General features: G+C 36.7%; 1 protein-coding gene and 1 pseudogene across 7 annotated transcripts in view; both read left to right on the forward strand.

Moving 5' to 3' along the window:
- The window catches only part of PLEKHA5 (pleckstrin homology domain containing A5), a 230,602-nt gene that overhangs the window by 82,150 nt on the left and 127,283 nt on the right, over positions 1 to 21,169 (forward strand). The window lies entirely within an intron of this gene.
- LOC138397104 (small nuclear ribonucleoprotein Sm D2 pseudogene) lies at positions 20,642 to 21,043 on the forward strand (annotated as a pseudogene).

Here is a 21,169-nt window from a genome sequence, read left to right on the forward strand (position 1 = left end):
CCCTAACATAAACTGTGGACTCTGGGTGATAATGGTGTGTCAGTGTGGGTTCATCATTTATGACAAATGTACTGTGCTGATGGGAGTGTTGATAATGCAGGAGGTCATGTGTGTTTGGGGAGAGGGAGAAAATGGGAAATCTCTGTATCTTTTGCTCAATTTTGCCGTGAAAATAAAACTGTTCTAAAAAATAAAGTCTATTAATGTAAACAAACAGAAGAGTAACAAATTGCGGTATAAGCCTCATGTATTCATTTCCAGTCTTGCTCCTCCATCCCCTCTCTTTGATTAGGTATCAGATGAAAGCTAGGAATGTTTCAATCATGGAGAGAGATCCGTCTATCCTCGTGTATACACAACTAAAACTGTATAAAGTCTTCAGAGGATACTCAGTTGTGGCAGAAATAGATTATATCTTTGGTTGAATTTTTAAACATTTATTCTGATTCTGATTGAAGGAACATATGGGAAACATACCAGGTTTTGCTCTTGGTTTCTCTACCAAGAGAACGGGTAAGCCAGTAAATTAAGGAATATTCGAGTGATGAGATAAAAAGATTTAAAAAAAGATCCTCTAATTAAGATTAAAAGATACATGTTAGTGCAAGATGATCTCAATCATAAATCAGAATGCTTAAGTTAAATGTATAGGAGAAAGAGGGAGTTAATGTTAAAGAGCAATTCAATGGTATGGAGGAATAAAGTGAATTTGAAGAGTAGTACCATGCCAGTGTGGCTGGAGTTAACACCTCTTTTATCCATCCTCATTTACCTGTTTTTTTATCTACTTCTTTCTTAGAGTTAACTCACTCTGCTGTTTAACACACACCCCTAACTCTTCATTATTCACAGTGTAAAATGCTTCTTACCATCTGCTTCCAGATTCCAGCCCAGAAGAATTAGCTTTCATCTCTTTTCTCTCTTCCTAGTGTCGACAGCCTTCTCTTTCCAGTGTCCACAAGCTCTCCAGTCCCCATACATCCCCAGGTCCCCTACTGTCCCACTTTGCAGCCTCTGACCTGGCTGTTTGCTCTTTGTTCTCTCTCTTTTCTGGTCTAGGTCCTTATTATTCATCTAGGCATTTCAGAAAGTTCACCCCTCTCGTAAAAACTGTACTGATTCCCCTCATCAGAATGTTTTCCTTCTAAACTCTCCTGAACACTAAAGCACCTACCTTTTGCCATCATACTTAGATGTACCCTCGCCTCATCATCTCTATTGGTGGAGCTCTTTTAAAAACAAAGATAGTGGTGTTTGTTTTTGTTTCTGTTGTGCATTGCCTTGCACCATGCCTCACATGTAACACGTTCTCAGTAAACATTTAAAAACACAAATCACAAATTAAAAATCACAATTAGATTTTTTGTCTGTTTTTAGTGAAGAACTTTCACTTTCTCATTCAGGAATCATAGAGCTTTCCTTAAGTACTTTTGATAACTTACTTTCTATAGAACTTCCACCCTGACACAGTACACAAATACAAATTGATACTTCTTGATGTGTTTATGACCCTTGGTATTAGCTTTGATCCTGTGCTCTGTCTTTTCCTGAGATAGAATGCCTTGTAGCACACACCTGAGACCTTGCACTTACATCTGCCTAAAGCTTATTGGCAATAAGAATACAAAAGAAAATGATGCATTGGTAGTTTTCTATGAACATAACACTTTTTTTTCTGGAAAGGTGTTGGAATTAGATGTGGTTCCATACATTGTTCTCTGTGATCTTTTTTAAAAAATTCTTTAACATTTTAACTTTTGTGACCTCTCTGAACCTTTGATGATCTTGTTCCACCATCTGTGCAGGGCCTTATCTTAGCTGCTGCCATGATATTTGTCTGTTTCCTATGTGTTCTTACTCAGACCTTCCATATTAATTAGGGGGCTGGAGGGTGGAGGAGTATGAGGCTACTATTCACAGAAATGAGACATTTGTGTGAGGAGTGGGTGGTTTACAATAGGGAAATGATGTAAGTGACCAGGAAGGGTTGTGAAGAAGAGAAAAGCACTGATTAGCATATGGTCCCCTTTAAAGATGTCAGTGGCTTGCTATTCTGGGTGTGATGCGTGTCAGTTGTACAAATGCTTCCTATTTTTGCTCGTCTGCCCAAGGTAAAAATGGGAAGTAGATATGAAACAGTTGTCTGTCTGGTTTTGGTGAGGCTGGTTTTGGTGGACCTGTGCTAGATCTTGATTTATGGAAGATTGAAATGGAACAGAGGATAAGCTTCTTGACTGTATTTTCATCATCCCAAATTAATGTCCTTTTACAGCAATATATTCAACAAACCAGGCAAACTATTTATTTGATGGCATAAACATATATACATAGACTGGCTGATTTTGTGGCATTTTTGCAAAACTTATTCTTGAAAATGCAAACTTTTAAAAAAAGATTGTTTTATAAGTTTATCAATATTTCGTTGAGGTTTGTTGGTGTATAACATGTCTATTATGTAATTTACAGATGAGAAAAATCCTATCACTGTACTTTGAAGATAGCAAACATTTTTAATAAAGGCACTGAACATTTCAGTTTATTAATTCTTTGCTAATATTTCCAGAGCAGAAATGAAAATACCACCACATAGTTTACAGATTATTTTACTTGGTGAATAGGCAAGAGGACAGAATAATCAGTTGAAAAGTGAAATATGGACTGCTTATAGTTTGCTTAATTATCGGTAGTTATATTTATGTTTTGGAATCACATCCTAAGTATTTTGTAACTTCCAGTTCATTTCAGCATTTTGGGATACTTATGTTGACATAGTTGATTATGTATTGAAACCTAAGGACTTGGTTTAATAAACATGTCGAAATAATCATTTCCAGTTAAATGAACCACAAAAATTAAGAAGTTAAAAACAAATCAGTTATCATTTGTTGGTTCTGTTTAGTTCATTGCAGTTAATGATCTTCAATTGAGTCTGCAGCTCTCCGAGTTTGTTTGGAAGTAGGTCATCACATGCCGAGATAAAATACCAAGTCATTTAAATTAGTTACTGAGCATGCTCATATGAAGTACTTACTCTTGGAGATTGCAGTGTGGTTCAGTTTTCTTCTAGTGGAAAGAGCAGAAAAAGGATCACAGTGTGCCCTTTTGTCATCATTTTGTCAGAAAGCATGTAATTTGCCTTTAGAAACCAGAAACCTGAGACAAAGAGAAGAATACATACAGATTTTTAGTAAAAGGCTGTTTGGTAAGTTTAGCTGTTTTGTTCTATTTTGTTCTAATCTATCAGATATTCCTAGCAAGGCTATGTCTTTACTTATATCTGCTGCTTGTTTTGCACTATGCTGAAGCTCTATGTAGCAAGCAGCTTAGCTGAGATTGGGAGAAAATTGTTTCTGCAGTCTAAATCTTACTCTTTTGAAATATGTCTAGTACATTTCTGAGGTGACAAGGTCATAAATCGGTATGATGATACTCCTTCATGATCTCCACAAATTTCATTTGGTTACTTGTGCTGAATATTGCTGGCAGAATTGTGTGCTGAAAGACTTAAGGATCTGTCTTTTGGGGCAGGTTAGCATTTTTGTTCATGTATCTTAATGAAATTACAATTTTTGCTTTCATGTTTCTATACTATATCTACTAAAGTAAAAGGTAAGATCCATTTAGCATAAGATCAGAAATAAAAGTTTGCTTTGTAATAATTGATCATTTAAAATATTCTAAGATAAAATGAGATTGATAATACTTCATAAAATATAAGATGTTACAGTTATCCTGTGTTTCATATTTAGAATTAGTTCTCTCTTCAGTTACTGGATTAGCTACAGAAGTGTTTGGAGCACTATAATAGTTTTGCCATTGTGGGCTCTTACTTCCTCTGAGCTTGTATTACAGTAACCAACAGGAAGATAATCTTATGTAAATGTTTTGTGATTTCTTTTTTTCTTTTTTAAATCCAAAGCGTTCATGTTTTACCATGAAGTTTAGGGAGATATTTTTGTTCATCTTCCCATATTATGCTCTCACAATATCATGTTATATTTAAAATCTATAAATTGTTATTTCATAATGAACATGATTTTGATTGTTTATTTTTAACAGATAAACTTGGCAGCCAAATCTTCAGAGTATTCTCCTGGAGATTAAAATAGTATTACTCTGCTTAAGAGAAACCGTTGTATTTTTTGAAGATTTGAAGAGAAAGCATAAAATTACCATATTTATTTCCTTGGGAATATCATGTTTGTTAGTACACATAAATGTCAGGGAATTCGAGGCATAGGAAGTACTTTAAAGAGTTCTAGAAAAATGATGCGTTGAGGGTGGGAGGAATAGGAAGAGAATACTGAAAGCTTAGTACCTTCAAATGCCAGGCAATTATGTGATACTTTCTTGAAATATCTTTATTTTGTGAACTGCCCCCACTGTGCCATTTTCCAGGATTGGCACATGTGAAGGAGGTGGGTGTATACTTAAGCTTGTGGATTCATGGAAAGGGAAGGTTAGCAGTTAGAGACAAGGACTGGGTGATAACACTCAAGAAATCTATTCCCACTTCTTTACACTGACTCACTTGTACGGCCTTGGGCATCGTGCATACCCTGCTATTTCCACTTACTTTTAGTATAATATTTTACCGTGGTAATTGTAGGTTCATTTAAGCTTTCTAAAGTAAAAGATTAATTCATGGACCAGGACAAAGAATCATGAGGTGTCTAAGTCATTCACAGATAGCTACTGTAGGGAGAAAACAAACAAGTGTTGATTTTATAAAATTCTATTAGATTTTTTTTTTATTTGTTTCAAATGTGTAAAATGTATAAGTCCTCTGTGGTCTTTTAAAACTAATTTGCCAGAAATACATATGCCATGTGTATTATGTAATTGAAAGTTGCCAGATAAATGAAGGAAAAATTATGGGTTTGCTTTTATCATTCATCCTATAATCTTAGAATTAAAAAGTAAAATAGTGGTATGTAAAATTCATGATTAGTAGATAATGAAATAGTAATATAAAGAACTTAGCATGGTATTGGTCACAAAGTGGGTGTTCAATAAATGTTTGTGTTTTCAATTTTCTTTCCAAACAATTAAATATTTTCTTTATTAGAGTTTTTTCAAAATATTACCTATTCTATTTGAAATACCAGACTCTCAGAAGTATACTGATTTATAAATAATAATATACTTGGAATCTCTGTATAATAATACAGTGGTTTTAGAAAAAACAATGCATACATGATAAAATGTTAAAGTGGTCTCAGTTTTTTAGCGGACTTAAAAATAGAGTAATTGCTAAATACCTAGATGTTCTGTGTTTGGCATGGTAGACAAAATGATAAAGATTTTGACTAAAATACCTCAAATTTGTTTGTATAACTATAAAAACAATGTTAAATAAAATCACATTTAGTCAAGTATAAACTCTTTAGTGGAAACCTAGCAGCACGCTAGGTTGAATTAAATTTTTTCTTTTTCATGTTTTTCGGGTCATGTCAATGAATACTATTTAAGAGCTTATACTTTCTGTGTCTTTGTTCTCTACTTTTGTGAAGATTGCCGTGCTTTAAAAACAAGACCCATTTGTAAACACATTGAAATTATTAGACATTATTATGTAATTTTCATAAATGAGCCAATAATATAATTTGATAGGGACCTTTTTTTTTTTTTTTAACTGTAAGTAATTCTTTGTTAACTGTGATAGAATTTTGTGGTTATTTATACCTAAGAACTCTGAAACTCTAAGGTCCATTGAAATTTTGCATGAACCTACCCAATGTAGCCTTAAAAAGCAAGGTTGTTTGGCTGTCGGAGATAGAATGGTGAATGGATTGGCGCAGTGTCTTTAGGGCCACAGCCACTGTACTTGGGCTTCTCCTCACAGTGGCTTTTTGACAAATACAGACTCAGCTGAGTCAATATAAAACTACTTTATCTCAGTGAGATCTCAGGAGAATTAATGATTTAAGGTGGGTATGTCAAAAATATATAATCCCATTACTTAACCTAACCTAACACTTTAATTAAGCCGTTAATAGATGGCTATTAACCCCTCTGCAAATTCACATGAGTTTAACTTCAGTTTGCAATTTCCTCAATGTTTTATTGATGGTGCCCCAGGTTCACCCACTATGTTTCAGGTTGTCAACCTCTCTTGATTGTAGTACCCAACTTAGTGGCTCTTCTCTCATCTGGATGCTTCTCAGCAACCTTTTATCGGGTACTCTCTTGAGTTTATACAGACATTTAGTCTAAGAATCATATTTTAGAATTTCTTTTTCTTGGGTTCATTTTGATGTTTCTTTACATTAATCCTGAATTCACACATCCAGATATTTGCCCAGCACCTGTCACATAAGGTCTTTTCAGTAAGCCACATATGTAGGTTCAGTCCCGCCTAACTCATTCTAAACATTTTCCATTTTGTGTAACCTGTGTTTCCTCAGATGTCACCAGCTTGAATAATAAAAAGTAAGCTTTGCAGGTCAGATTAAAAGTTAAAAAATAATAGCAGCAATAGTAACAGTAACCTTCCCACCCTCCTCCTTTTTTTTTTTTAAGTCATTCTCCCACCTATGTTAAGCTCTAAGGTTAGAATGCAAAAAAGCCACCTCAGGCTCTACAGTTTCTAGAACGTCTTTGTTTCATTTGACTAACTATTGGCATGTTCTCCTTGCCAAGGCTGTCACAAATTTCCTTTACGGGTGGGGGAGACTGAACCTTGAAACAGTTTAAATTACAATGTACCATAATCCTCAGCAATTCTTCAACCAACCAACCATCCCCTACCCTCCCACTTTTAAATTTTATCTCTTCATGTTGTGGTGGTTCTTCCCTGTTAATCCTGAATGCTGCCAGGGAAGTTAAAGAATGGCCATTATTCCTGCAGCCTTCTGCCTCTTCAGTGAAACACATCAGACTCATGTAGAAGTAGAATTCCTGTTGGCTGCTCCACTACCCACTTACTGTAGGGGACGTTTTGTTTGATTGCATTTTGAAAAATTGCTAGTTTGATTTGGTTGCCAGCTAGGTACGCATTCTGGCATCCCTATTAAATTTGAAACCTGATTTAAATAGTTTTCCTTGCTTTAGTCTAACAACTGTGCATGTTCTCAAATTTTCATTTATTCTGAAAAGAGAAGGTACAAATATTAATAGATCTGGAGGCAAGGCCTCCTCCCATCCTTAGCTATTTAGGAGCCTGAAATGGGCTGGTGGTTTGACCCCAGCGTATTCTGCAGATTGGATGTTGGCCTTATTTTGTTGTAGCCCAATCAGGTTCATTGCCTGCTGCTTAAGAGGAAGCCAATACACCGAGATAGCAGGTGCTGCAGCAGAGAAAGAGTTTAATATCACAGGCACCATGTGAGGAGACAGGAGGACATTCTCAAATCCCTCTCCTTGAGAATTTGGGAGAAGGGTTTTTAAAGACAGTTTGGCGGGCAAAGGGCTAGGCAATTGGGTCTGCTGATTGGCTGGGTTTGGGGTAGAATCATAGGGGTGTAGAAATTATCTTGATGTGCTGAGTCAGTTCCTCAGTGGGGGTCACAAGACCACTTGAGTCAGTTCTTTGGTATGGGCCACTGGTCTGGATTTGTTAGCTGGTCCACCGGAATGCAGGGCCTGGAATAGATCTCAAAAACTAGGCTTAGGTTTCACAAGGGTGATGTTATCTATGGGAACAATGCAGAAAGCTAATAATCTTTATGACCATCAGTTGTATGACTCCTGTGTAGTATGCAATTATAGGAAAGCAAGCTGGGGAACAATGGCTGGTTTTTTATATATACATATATATATATATTTTTTTTTTAAACTATGCCTGTACCATTGCAGAGTTTAAGCCCTCACCAAGGTTCCCACCTTGTAGCCCTTTATTAATTTTATAAAGGGTGGTTTCAATTTGGCATCAATATGATGGTCCCTGACGGGGGAGATAAATCAAGTTTCTTATTAAACTTAGTGTAGAATTAGTATTTTGGTGGTTTAGTAGCCATATGTATTCAAAGTAAAGTACTTGACATTGAATATGCAATTTGGAGACCCTTTAATAAAAAAATGCTAGGAGACTTCAAAAAATTCATGGAAAATGCATATTATAAGAAAATGTGCATGGATTTCAAAAATCCTTTGCACCAAAATAAACTCGTACTAACTTGTTATAACATGTCTGAACAGGATCTAGTTTGAGGCACTAAGAAGGACAAGACATCAATTTGAAAGGCGCCCCTGTCAGAGCACCATGAATTCTGTTCAAGTTGAAGCAAAACAAACAAAATTTATGGTGAAGCTTGGATGGAAGAATGTTGAAATCACTGATGGTGTACGAAAAGCTTATGGGGACCCCAAAGAAATCAGCAGTTTACAGATACATAACTTGGTTTTTAAAATTTTTTTATTACTTCTTTCCCTTTTTTTTTTTTTTTTTTTTTGAGACAGGATCCTGTTTATATTGCCCAGACTGGTCTTGAACTCGACTCAAGCAATTCTCCCACCTCAGCCTCCCAAAATAGCTGGAATTACAGGCATGCACCACTGCACTCAGCTTCAAATGAGTACCTCATTTTTAACAAGCCATGAGATAACATTAAAGATGAAGCCTACAGTGGCAGACCCTCCACATCAACTTGCAAAGAAAATACTCACCTTGTTCCTGTTCTCATTGAAGAGGATCAGTGATTAACAGCACAAACAATAGCCGGCACCATAGACATCTCAACTGGTTCAGCTTATACAGTTCTGACTGAAAAACTAAAGTTGAGCAAACCTTTCTCTCAATGAGTGCCAAAACCATGGCGCCCGGATCAGCTGCAAACAAGAACAGAGCTTTCAATGGAAACTTTAAACAAGAGGGATCAAAATCCCGAAGCATTTCTTTGAACAGTTGTAACAGGAGGTAAAACATGGCTTTACCAAAATGATCCTGAAGGCAAAACATAATCAAAGCAATGGCTACCAAGCGGTGGACTTGGTCTAGTCAGTGTAAAATAAACTCATCGAGAGCAAAGGTCATGGCAACAGTTTTTTTGGGATGCTCAAAGCATTTTGCTTGTTGAATTTCTTGAGGGCCAAAGAACAATAACATCTGCTTATTATGAGAGTGTTTTGAGAAGGTTAGCCAAAGCTTTCGTAGAAAAATGCCTAGAAAAGCTTCACTAAACAGTTCTCCACCATGACGGTGCTCCTTCCCATTCCTTTCATCAAATAAGAGCAATTTTTTGACAATTTTAATGGGAAATCATTGAGCATCTACTTTACAATTCTGTTTTGGCTCCTTCTGACTTCTTTTTTTTCTCTAATCTTAAAAAAATCCATAAGGGGTGCCCCATTTTTCTTCAGTTAATAATGTGAAAAAGACTACATTGATACGATTAAATTCCCAGGACCTTTAGTTCTTTAGGGATGGAATGGCTGGTATTATCACTTATAAAAATGTCTTGGCCTAGCTGGCACTGTGGTTGAGAAATAAAGTTTGTAATTTTTATTTTTATTCCATTTTTCCACAAACTTTTTGAAGTCCCCTCATACATGTCTTAGTAAAATCTTACAAATATTCTGAGATTTTTATTTCTGACATTTTTTAAAGCGTAAGTCTAAAATCTCCTTTGTAAAGGTAAAAACCCACAAGTCTAGAACATGGAATCTGTGACTTAAGTTTAGAACACGGAATCTGTGACTTACTAATATAGATAGAATTTTTCCCCTGGCCATCACTTAGCATCGATGATTCCCAAGGAAGAGGTTCAGGATTAGGAGTCAGGATCTGCTCCCAGTCTTCTCAATGTCTGGTAAACAGCTTACCTGCTGTCAAGAACATATCTTTGTTTCTTTTCCAGTTCAGATGAACTGTGATGGATATTTCTTTTTCCTTTTTTTCCTGCTAGAAAATAGGTAGATGTGTTTTGGGATGTATGCACAAATTTTCCTTGGAGCTATATTTTTTCCTTGAGAATAAATCTTTGAAATTACAGTTTAAGTTAATAAGAAAATATGATTTTATAAGTATATCAGGAACATATCTTTTCTTTGAGGACAAGTTGCTTGTGGCAAGAAAGAAAGAATTGAAGCAGTTAACATGTAGCCAGCAAAATTCATCTGGGGATTGGATTACTAAGATTAAAACAAATAGAAGAAGCCGAGGTGGGAGGATCACTTGAGACCAGGAGTTCAAGACTAGCCTGAGCAACATAGCCCAAGACCCCATCCCCATCGCTACAAAAAAAAAGAAAAGAAAGAAAAAGTAGTCAAGCTAACTTTTTACAAGACTACATACATGCCTGTAGTCCCAGCTACTTGGGAGGCTGAGGTAAAAGAATCACTTGAGTCCAGGACTTTGAGGCTACACTGAGCTCTGATGACTCTACTGCACTGTAGCCTAGGCAACAGAGTGAGACCTTGTCTCAAAACAAACAAACAAACAAAAAACAAATAGAAATTGTGGGGCAAAGGATGTGCATGTTGGGAGACTAATCAGTGTATCTGTTTCCTGGTTGGTCAGAGATGCTCTCATTTTCATTACCTTTTCTCCACTTGTTGAGAGTTTCTTTCCATATTCAAAGAGTTGACCTGTTCATAAATTTTAACAATGGCATTTGATAGTTAATGTTGTAAATTTAGACATTAACATGAAGCTTAATACATCACGTGTTTTCTAGGGTTCATGGAGGAGGAATACTTTGCTGTTTTTGATATTTAAAAATTATGAAGTAATTATTATAAAAATATTACAGACATACAAAGGATATGAATAAGAACTCTCATATACTCACAGTCTAACATAAGAAAAAAATGTCAGTACATTTAAAAACTTGTACTACATGTGAACCATTTATAACTACTATATCATACATTTCAGTAATTTATAGGTAGCTGAGAAAGTCATTTAATATTAAATATCTAATTCCTCCTTTAATGTTAGATTTGTCATGTACTGGTAAGTAATTGAAAGAGAAATGATATATTTTCTTTTTTCCTTCCTACTCAATAGTTTTTGTTATAACTAATTTGAATCTTGATAATGTTTTCTTTAGTGTAAAATTGTTCTTAAAAGTAGTAGAAGCTGTGTGATCTTGATCAGCTAACTAAGATGGTGACTTTTAGTGATATCCAGAGATAATGTCAGGACTGGAATAGAAGAAAATAGCTATAGGAGCAGTTTTTATACCTAAATATACCTGAGTATTTAAATAAGACGCACCCCCACCCCTGCCAAGCCAAATAATGGCCCCGAGGGTGTACACTGATAATATTCTAATCCCTGCTAAGACCTTGCAGATATGATTAAATTAAGGACTTCGAGATAAGGAGATTTTCCTGGATCTTGGTAGGGAGGACAGCAGCAAATGCAATCACAATTGTCCCTATAAGGGGAGGGGGACAGAGAGAGATTTCAGAGAAAGCAGTGTGACACCAGAGGCAGAGATGGGGTGATGGGGCCACAAGCCAAGGAATGCCAGCAGCCACCAGAAGCTGGAAGAGACGAGGAACTGATTCTCCTTTAATGCCTCTGGGATCCCTTCTAACACCTTAATTTCTGCCCTTTGGCCTGCTTTCTGGCCTCTAGAGTTATGAGAGAATAAATTTGTATTGTATTAAGTCAGTGGGAGGTATCAAAAGACAAAGTTACAACAAATTTATTTTAAAATCTTAATTCTAGGATGACAACACCTCATTCTATAAAATAGAAAAGGGCTGCAGAAAGCAGAAACAAAACAAAATAAGAGGACTGGTTGTTTCAAAGCTCCTTTCCTTGTAAAGGTTGAAGCAGAGAGGACGACCTTATCATGCCAGCTAAAACTTCTGTTTGGGGATTTGGCTGTTATCTTTCTTCTTCTGATTTCTTGGAAGGTCAGATAGCTTGGTTTTGGCTTGGTGGTGTGGAACTTCAGCATGAGTCACTCCACTTTGGTTTGGTCTCTTGGGTCTAGTGCACGAGCTCAGTCCAAACCAATGGCTTCATATAAATTTTATTTAATAGAGGGTTGTGTTCGTTTCCTGTAACTACCGAAACGGTTTGCCATGCAGTGGTGACTTTCATAATTGAGATCATATGGAATACACAACTTTATAATTCTCTTTTCACCTGACAACTCATTTTTTCAAAAAGCTTTTCAAAATAATTTCTGTTGTAAAAAGTAATACATGCTTCTTGTAGAAAATGTTTAAAAATGGACAAGTAAAAAGGAGAAAATAAAAATAATTCATGATTCCACTATTTTAATATTGATATTTTGGTGGCTCTTGATTTGTGTGTGTTCAACTTGAGTCCAGTCCTATGGAATAATGGCTGTCTGGAGGTCAAATGACATTTTCATATCGAATTTGTCTGTTTTCTCTAATTTTTAATGTCTGTTAATTTAGTCTGCCTTTTTGTCATTTTCTTTTTAATTTTATTTTAAAGCACCAGAGTTATTGAGTATTGAAGTAGAGGAAGTAATTAAAAGCTATGTTGGATTGGGGAAGATAGTAATAGATGAAATTAGTGATTTCATGCTTCCTCTATTACAAGGATTATAAAGATTTTAACCATCGGGCAACCGTCAACGGAAGGCAAAAGAGAAACACAGATGTAAAGCATCTGTTAAAATGTTACTTTTAAAGAAATGTGTTAGTAGATTTTGAAAAATTAATCCATGCTCACAAGTTTAGTTTTACTCTTAAATATTTATAACTTCTGAAATGTCGTATGACCAGTATGTTCAGAAATTCATCAAATATCATATATACTTACCGTATTAGCAGTGATTGAATGCTAATGCTCGTATAATCCTTACAGCAGTATGTGGAAAAGATATTATTATTCCCATTTCAGAAATAGAAGAACATGGTGAGGGAGTGATTGTTTCAAGTTTGCAGAGCTTGTAAATTGCAGAGCCAGAATTTAAACCAGATCTATGTAACTCCAAAATTCTTAATCTCTAAACTGAAGAACTCTGTGTTTTCAATCTTGTTCCAATACCTGTACTATTAATAGATAATAGATTTCCATAAACCCCAGACACCTCCTAATCTACCCAGCAGGGGAAGAGGGCCTATAAAGAGATCATTTTTGTGAAATAATGAAATAAACGTGGAATCATTTATACATTCTGGAGCCAGGTGACCTAAATCTTTAAAGATGGTGACTGATCCCTCTGGAGCAGGTGCTAAGTGCGGTGAGAGAGAAGTACATGCACGGTGTGAAGTGTCATGGATGAGGAATGATTCCTTCTGCCCAAGGATCTGAGAGCGTAGGTGGCTTTGCAGAGCATATGATGTCTGTGTTGGGTTTTGAAGGACGAATATGAATTTACTAAGCAGAAAAGCAGGTGTGGGTGGCAGATAGAGTGAACAGCAAGACCAAAAGATTGTAGATTTCTTCAGGGAACAGATAATTCAGTGCTGCTAGAGCTGTGGTCCCCAACCCCCAGCTCCTGACCAGGTACCAGTCTGTGGCCTGTTGGGCAACACAGCAGGAGGTGAGAGGGGGCAGGCAAGCGAAGGAAGGTTTGTCTGTGTACAGCCGCTCCCCATCACTTGCATCACTGCATAAGCTCCACCTTCTGTCAGATCAGCAGGGGCATTAGATTCTCAAAGGAGCCTGAACCCTACTGTAAACTGCGCATGGGAGGGATCTGAGGTGGGGCTGAGGCAGTGATGCTAGTGCTGGGGAGCAGCTGCAGATATAGATTATCATTAGAGAGGCTGACTACACAATAAACATAATGTACTTGAATCATCCTGAAACCATCCCCCCAAAACCCCCTGTGGAAAAATTGTCTTCCATGAAACCAGCTCCTGGTGTCAAAAAGGGTGGAGACCACTATGTTAAGGTATTGAGTATGAGGTGCTTGGGGGCAGGGAGCACAGGCTGAAGAGGAAAGCAGGTCAGAATAGCCTTGTACACCATGCCAGAGAGCATAGGCAATCCTGTAGGCTTTGACCGGGGTCATTTTTAATGGTTTCAGTAGGGGAGCAGAACAGGACAAATTTGTATGTTAGAAAGATAAACCTGCAACAGTGTGAAGGATAATTGAAGGGGGAGGAGATTGGGCATAGATTCCTTAATGTTTGTAATGGTACAGTTGAAAATGAGACCAGGATTTTAAACTGTGGCAGCAGAAATGGAGAGAAGATAAATGCATTGGAAGTCGAAGGAGCAGAATCTCAGGATTTGATGAACTGGGGTGGGGATTAGCAAACATCAGGGGAAGAATTACTCCCTCCAGCATTTGAGATCAGAAATTTGGCAGGGCGGGGGTGGAGGGGAACAGGCTAAACTGAGAATAAAGTGGTTTGGACATTCTGAATTTGAAATATGGGTAGGATGCTTCTCTTGTTGAGAGAAGCCAAAATTGGATATAGGGCCCTGCAGAGCAAGAAAAAAAACCAGGGCAGCAGATTTATTAATAGAATGTATAGGTTTAATTAAAACACTAAAACCATTATTGAATGATAATGGGAGTTATTTAATAAGCCACGAATTAAATCACTTTAGGATGGAGTGTGTAAAATAAAGGAGGCTTGGAGGTAGAACTTTAAAGGAAACCAGTGTCTAGCCAATGGGCAAAGGAATGATAAGCCAGCAGAAGAGACCTAGCAGAAATGGTTAGCATGAGAGAACCAGAAGACTGAGACTAAGAAAACCAGGAGAGAGGAGTGCTGACTGTGTCAAATGCTACACATCGGTCCTGCAGGATGAGGACTAAGAAGCATCTTTTGACATTGTCAGTTAGGAAGACATCAGTGACCCTCACTACAACCAGTGTGACCTAGTTTTTTGGCCAAGAAAAAAAAGAGAAATTCAACAACAAGATGCATCAAAATGGGAATGACTAAAGTGTGTTTTTCAGCTGGTAAGTAGTAGCCAGTAGAGAGAAGAGGTTGAAGATGGAGGAAAGAGAAGAACCAACTGTTAGAATCAAGTCCCAGGGAAGTGGGGAAGACAATGGATTGGGGATATATACTGGAGGGTGGTGGGTACTTCATCTTCTGAAGACTTGAAGGAAGAAATAAGTAAGAATGGCATAACTACAGTTAAGATTTGACCTATAGAGCAACAAATATTTACTTAAAGGCACAGAAGTGATTAGGTAGGTGGCTTAAGGAGGGTGACAAAATTTTAGAATAGCTGCTGAAGGGAGAATGAAAGTAAATGAAAGGTTGCCTGCCAAATAGTGTTAGAGCCCATCTGAAGCTGGAAACCAGGAATTGTTAGTCACATCAATCTGCATGAGTAGATGCTGGCTCTCATTTGAAAGTAAGCATATTTCTTTCCCTTCTGTTTTTTTTTTTTCTCCAAGATTTATTCGCTTATAAAAAAATTATTTCTTCTTTTTCAATACTTGGAAACCTCCCTGTCAGTTTAAGTTTGTTCAGGTTAGCCAAAACTCTTTTTAACGTAAAATATAAAAATATGTATGAGTTATAAATAATACAGAAGCCATAATAGAATCCAGACACTGGGTAACTATTTATTGAGTGTTTAGTGCTCTCTAACACGCAGCGATGGCCAAGAAAATACGGCCTCTGACATGTTAACAGCTGATGTTTTAGCCTCCTGTGTGAGTGTGTATGTGTGGGTTGCATGTAAGTAGTTTGAATAACAGCATCCCCTCCCCCCCACCTCCCACTTCAAGTTACATTTTTAAAAATTTAAAAGCATTTTTGTATTTGAAACCACATATCCATATCCTTCTGAGAACATGTCATAAAGTGAGACGTTTAAAGAGACCTGTCCTACTTTCTGAGACCCCTTTAAAAAATTTAGCATTTTTAAAGGGATCTCAAATTATTCTGCAAGCTTTAAAAAAATACATTCTACCCAATAAGAGATATAATGAGCACTCAGAAATTGCTAACATAGTAAGTATAGTATCAATAGCTCGAAGAAGTGCTAAGCTTTGCCTTTCTGACTAAATTTGTGTCTCTAAAGGTAAAATGATAATTTAACAATAAGTCAGTCCTCAATTTATAAATAAGATGTGTTAGAAAAGGTTATATAATGAGAAGTTGGGGATGAATTACATTTATGTTTTTTCTAGAAAACTTGCCACAAAAAATAAAATATGGTCAATAAAATATAAATAAGTTTAGAACTAAAGAAAATCATAAAATACAAACTTACTAAACACAAAAAGTCAGTGGCATTGCTATAATGGAACTTCAGTTTTAGCTGTTTCCCCAATGTAAAAAGGAAATGTAAGTTACTGTGCTGTCAGAGAGAAGAGGCCTATCAGTTTATTCAGAAAAACAGTTTTCCCTTGAATAGAATTTTTCATGTGAGTTTTTATTTAGGAACTCCGAGTGATAGGCAATTTACTGCACAAAATTTTTGCAGCAAAATAGGCAGACTTCTATTGTTTTTTATTATAGCTGCCTTTGGAAAAAAAGCTAAGAGAATAACACTGGACACATTTTAATATACATGGTTCTTAGATATCCTCAACAAGTGTGATCTTTCTGGTGGTTAAATTTTCTGTAAGGACAGAGCCTAGACTGGGTAAGGGATTCACTGTCTGGATGGTGGCCGTCTAAGTACCACTACTAGAACATGGAGGAAATGGAGGTGGGACACAAGGGTTTCATAACATATTTGCTTGCAAATATAATTACTGTATTCCAGATATACTACTGATTGTCTACCTGCTACTGTTACCTCTTAATATGTTAAACATAACCTGGGATGCTTCTAATTCCTCTTTGCTTTCTCTCGCCTCCAGGAAGCATCCTCTAAGACTTCTTTTCCCAATACTATAACTACTAATGTAGTTATTTTGATTGTATTTTATAGTCATAGCAACAAAACTGTCTTACAACAATATTATCTAAATTAAGTAAATGCAGTTGCCAATAATTTACTGTTTTGACCTTCAAAAATGGCAATGTCATAGATTCAACCTTTTGTTATAATTATGATGTTTATTATTATAAGTGAATATAGTATTGGAAGGGATATGTGGGGTTTTCCAATCATTTATACAACAAATATCCTACCCTGTGTTCTATAAACGCCTGCTATATGTCAAGCACTTTTCTAAACACCAGGGAGATGATTGATAGTACACAAGAGAATAAGGCATTTTGGGATGCAGTTTACTCCTGGAAAGGGAAAGAAAACTTGCCTAAAGCAATAGATTTCCCAGAATTGCAGAATATATTTAGGCACCAGTGAGTTAATGGAGCAGCCAAATATGTATGGATGATGGATGTATGGATGTGATATGTGAAGAGCTTGGCATTAGGCCTAGCATGTAAGTGCTCGGTAAATTTTAATTGTGCTGGTTGCTGTTGTTGTTGCTGTCATCATGCCAATTGTAGGAAAAAGTGGGGACTCAAATCAGAATGCCTGTGTCTAACAGGTATGGCTAAAAATACAGCACATGAAGGAAGTTAGAAAATTAGTTCAGAGCAAGCCAAGGAGAATTCAGTGTTGTGGAAGCCAAAAATGTAAAGATTTCCAATTGTCAGAAGCTGCATAGACATCAAAGGGATGAGAAAGAAGCAGAGACCATTGACGTGGCAATTATGAGAATATTGATTAACCTTTAAGAAAGTAGTTTTAGTAGCTTGATTGGTGTGGACTCTCTAGAGTTTGGCAGAAGGAGAAAGGTGGAAGAACTGAGAGGAGAGTGCTTTTTAAATTCAAGAGGACTTACATAATATTTACAAGCTTTAGGAATAATTAAATGGATGACATTAATTTATCTGTTGCTACAGAACAGATCATCCCAAAATATAGTGTTTAAAACAACGACAAACATATCTGTGGGTCAGGAAATTGCTATGGTTTAGCGAGGTGACTGTAGCTCTGTGTAGTGGGGATGGGCTACCACAGATGCTAGGAGTGGTAATTGGGAGAACGCACCAGATGATTTTCAGTTATTTCAGTGAATTAGGAAGTAAGTTCATCTGTCAAGACTTGCCGTGAAACTAGTGGAAAACTAGGTAGCCTCTCTAGGAGTTGGGCACATTAATCAGAAAGGGATGGGATCGTCAAATAGCATTGTTTCAGATGCATCAGGGATATTGCTCTGTAGAGAGTTGTGACAGGTTTCCAGTAATAATATTTGCTCGAAATGTTTACTCCTTTAGTGTCACCTGGTAGAACGGAGTTATTTTTGCCTAAATTCTAGCTCTTAACCTTCCTTGTAATTTCAAAACTGGGAGACACCAGTGATTCTTTTTGTATAATGCCAAATATCTAGTGTAGTTGTCAAGAACAGTAGAAGATGAGGATTTGAGTGTTAGACACCCAAATATGTTTTTATACTCATTTGGAAAAGAAACTTTAATTTCATTAGACCCAACAAAAATAAGAGACAGTAACATACTCTTCTATATTTAAAAATTCATGGTACATGCAAAAATATCGAAAAATGCTGTTAGAATAGAAACATTTCTCTGTAAAATAAATTTCTCTCTAAAAGTCTAAAGTTGTATGATTAATTTTGCTGCATTGAAAAGGAAGAGGGGATTTCAGTAATTTGTGTATCTGAAGCAGTTGAAACAAAGGTTGCCTGAATAGCTTTTGAATTACCTAATCATGTGTATATATTGCCTTTACTTATTTTTTGTATATCAGCAGATTATCCTGGGCAATGGGATCAATGACCTGTTTTGTTCTCTTTTCTTCTTTGTGTCTCTATTTCTTTTTTAACCCACTAATATTCATTTAAAAAAAAAACTACAGTTGACCCTTGAACAACGTGAGTTTAAACTCCCTGGGTCTACTTGTACACAGATTGCTTTCAACCAAACACAAATCAAAAATACATTATTCAGACCGGGCGCGGTGGCTCACGCCTCTAATCGTAGCATTCTGGGAGGCCGAGGCGGGCGGATTGGTTGAGCTCAGGAGTTTAAGACCAGCCCAAGCAAGAGCGAGACCAGCCTGAGCAAGAGCGAGACCCCGTCACTACAGGAAAAAAAAAAAAAATAGAAAGAAATTATCTGGACAACTAAAAATATATATAGGAAAAATTAGCCGGGCATGGTGGCACATGCCTGTAGTCCCAGCCACTTGGGAGGCTGAGGCAGGAGGATCGCTTGAGCCCAGGAGTTTGAGATTGCTCTGAGCTAGGCTGACGGCACAGCATTCTAGCCTGGGCAACAGAGTGAGACTCTGTCTCAAAAAAAAAAAAAAAAAAACACAACACAAAACAAACACATTATTCAGGGGATGTGAAACCCATATATATGGAGGGCCGACTTTTCCTCTACGTGGGTTTTTTGGGATGATGGCGGTACTTGAGTATGCCCAGATTTGGGTATACACAGGCAACCCTAGAACCAATCCCCTGTGTATACAGAGTGATGACTGTATCTGTAATGAGATGTTATATAAAAAGCTTTAAAATATAATTATATTTCCAAACTTGAGATGAAATCAAACATTTTAAAAGCAAATCTGTCAATTATACTTCTACTTTTAATCTGATAGGGTTGTATTTAATTTTGGTTTTTGTTTGGATTTGCATGTATTGTTTTGTTTTAGAAGCAATTATAAAAGATATGTGCATCATTTGGATATTTGCTACTCCAGATTACTTCTGTTTATCTTTTCTTTTTTTTTAGTTTCTCCTAAAAATTGGAATTGGCAATCATAATTTAGATAGACTTATGTGCCATACGCTGAATACTTACAGGTTACCCATTGTTATTTTAGAAGTGTACTGATGTAATGCTTTACATATCCCCTTATTTTAAAAATACAGTTAAGATTTTAGTCTTAGGCTTTAATTGAATTTTTTCCTATGGATTTTTCAGAGGGGAGTATTGTCCTTTACCTAATGTATAGCTTGAATTTTTGGTATTCAGGGAAAGACATCTTATACAAGATCTTTATGTAATTGGCTTTGGTGGATGTGGATGGGGGTGTCATTAAAACAATGAGAACAATAACAGTACTTTTTTTTCCTGATTTTGTCAAGCACACCATCGAACAGCACTTAATACTCTTGACAAAGACTTTTTTCCCTCAAAAAAGAAAAACCTGATTCACACAAAGAGAAAGTCCAAGAAACTCTCCAACTGCTTTTTTCTTTCCCTTTCTCTCTCTTTTTTTAAAGCTTTGGTTGAATGTTTTCATCAATCACATTGACTTACTGAATGCAGTTGTGATTTCTACATAAAATAGAGAAGTTGATTTCTTTTAAATTGTTATTAGCCACATTTCCAGATGAAATGCCCAGTACTTCTTGGAAAAGGTTATCAGTTAACTGACTTGCTGTCTGCATCATTAAGCTTGACGGAGGTGTGAAAATGAAACATAGATGTTTGCCAAAGCTCCAGTAGTGGACAAGCTGTGTCATTTACATGGCTCATTTTTTAAACAGTACAACTGTAGATCTTTTATAAAGCCAAAATGTGGCCAGAATTTGTAATGAGAGTGTTAAAAGTTATGCAGTACACTGTTGCTATGAATGTACCTTAATTTCTTCTAAAAGATTACGACCTTTGGGTTGATTCCATTTTTTATGCTGCTTTTAAGAAGAAGGAAAACTGAATACTCAAGTACTTTGTTACTTATTCCTAGGCAAAATGCTGACCAGATGAATTGATGAGATTGATTTATAATCTACTCTTTAGTGTATTATGTGAATTGGACAAAAAACATAATTCTTTCATTAAAATTATCTGTATTCAATGATAAAACAGACAACTCAGGAGATAGAAATGACCTGAGAGCACAGCCACCACCATGAGCCTCCTCAACAAGCCTAAGAGTGGGATGACCCCAGAGGAGCTACAGGAGTAGGGGGAGGAGAAATTTAACACTGGGGCACTCTCTGTGCTCATACAGTCGGCCAAGAACAACACTCGAGGGCTCATCAGTTCCCACAATAACAAGAAGCTCCTGGACCCCGTGAAAGTTTTCAGTGGGTGCTGGAGAATGTGAAGGAGATGTGAACTCAAGTCCTCAAGGGCAAGAAGAAGTCCAACTCTCAGCAAGGACCTCTACGTCTCCAAGGTGGTCCTGCATGGGGACTCAGTCATTGTGGTCCTCAGGAACCCGCTCGTTGCTGGCAAGCAGGGCCTTCCTCCCTGCTGACAGAACTTGCTCCCCAATCCTGTAAAGATGGGAATAATAAAGCCCTGTGGTTTTTTTTTTTATTAAAAACAAACAAACAACAAAAAAGACCCAGACAACCCAATTAAAATATGAACAAAAGATATGAATAGATGCCAGGGAAAATACACAGATAGCAAATAAGCATATGAAAAGATG

Source organism: Eulemur rufifrons, chromosome 16, assembly GCF_041146395.1.
Source record: "Eulemur rufifrons isolate Redbay chromosome 16, OSU_ERuf_1, whole genome shotgun sequence".
NCBI lineage: Eukaryota > Metazoa > Chordata > Mammalia > Primates > Lemuridae > Eulemur > Eulemur rufifrons.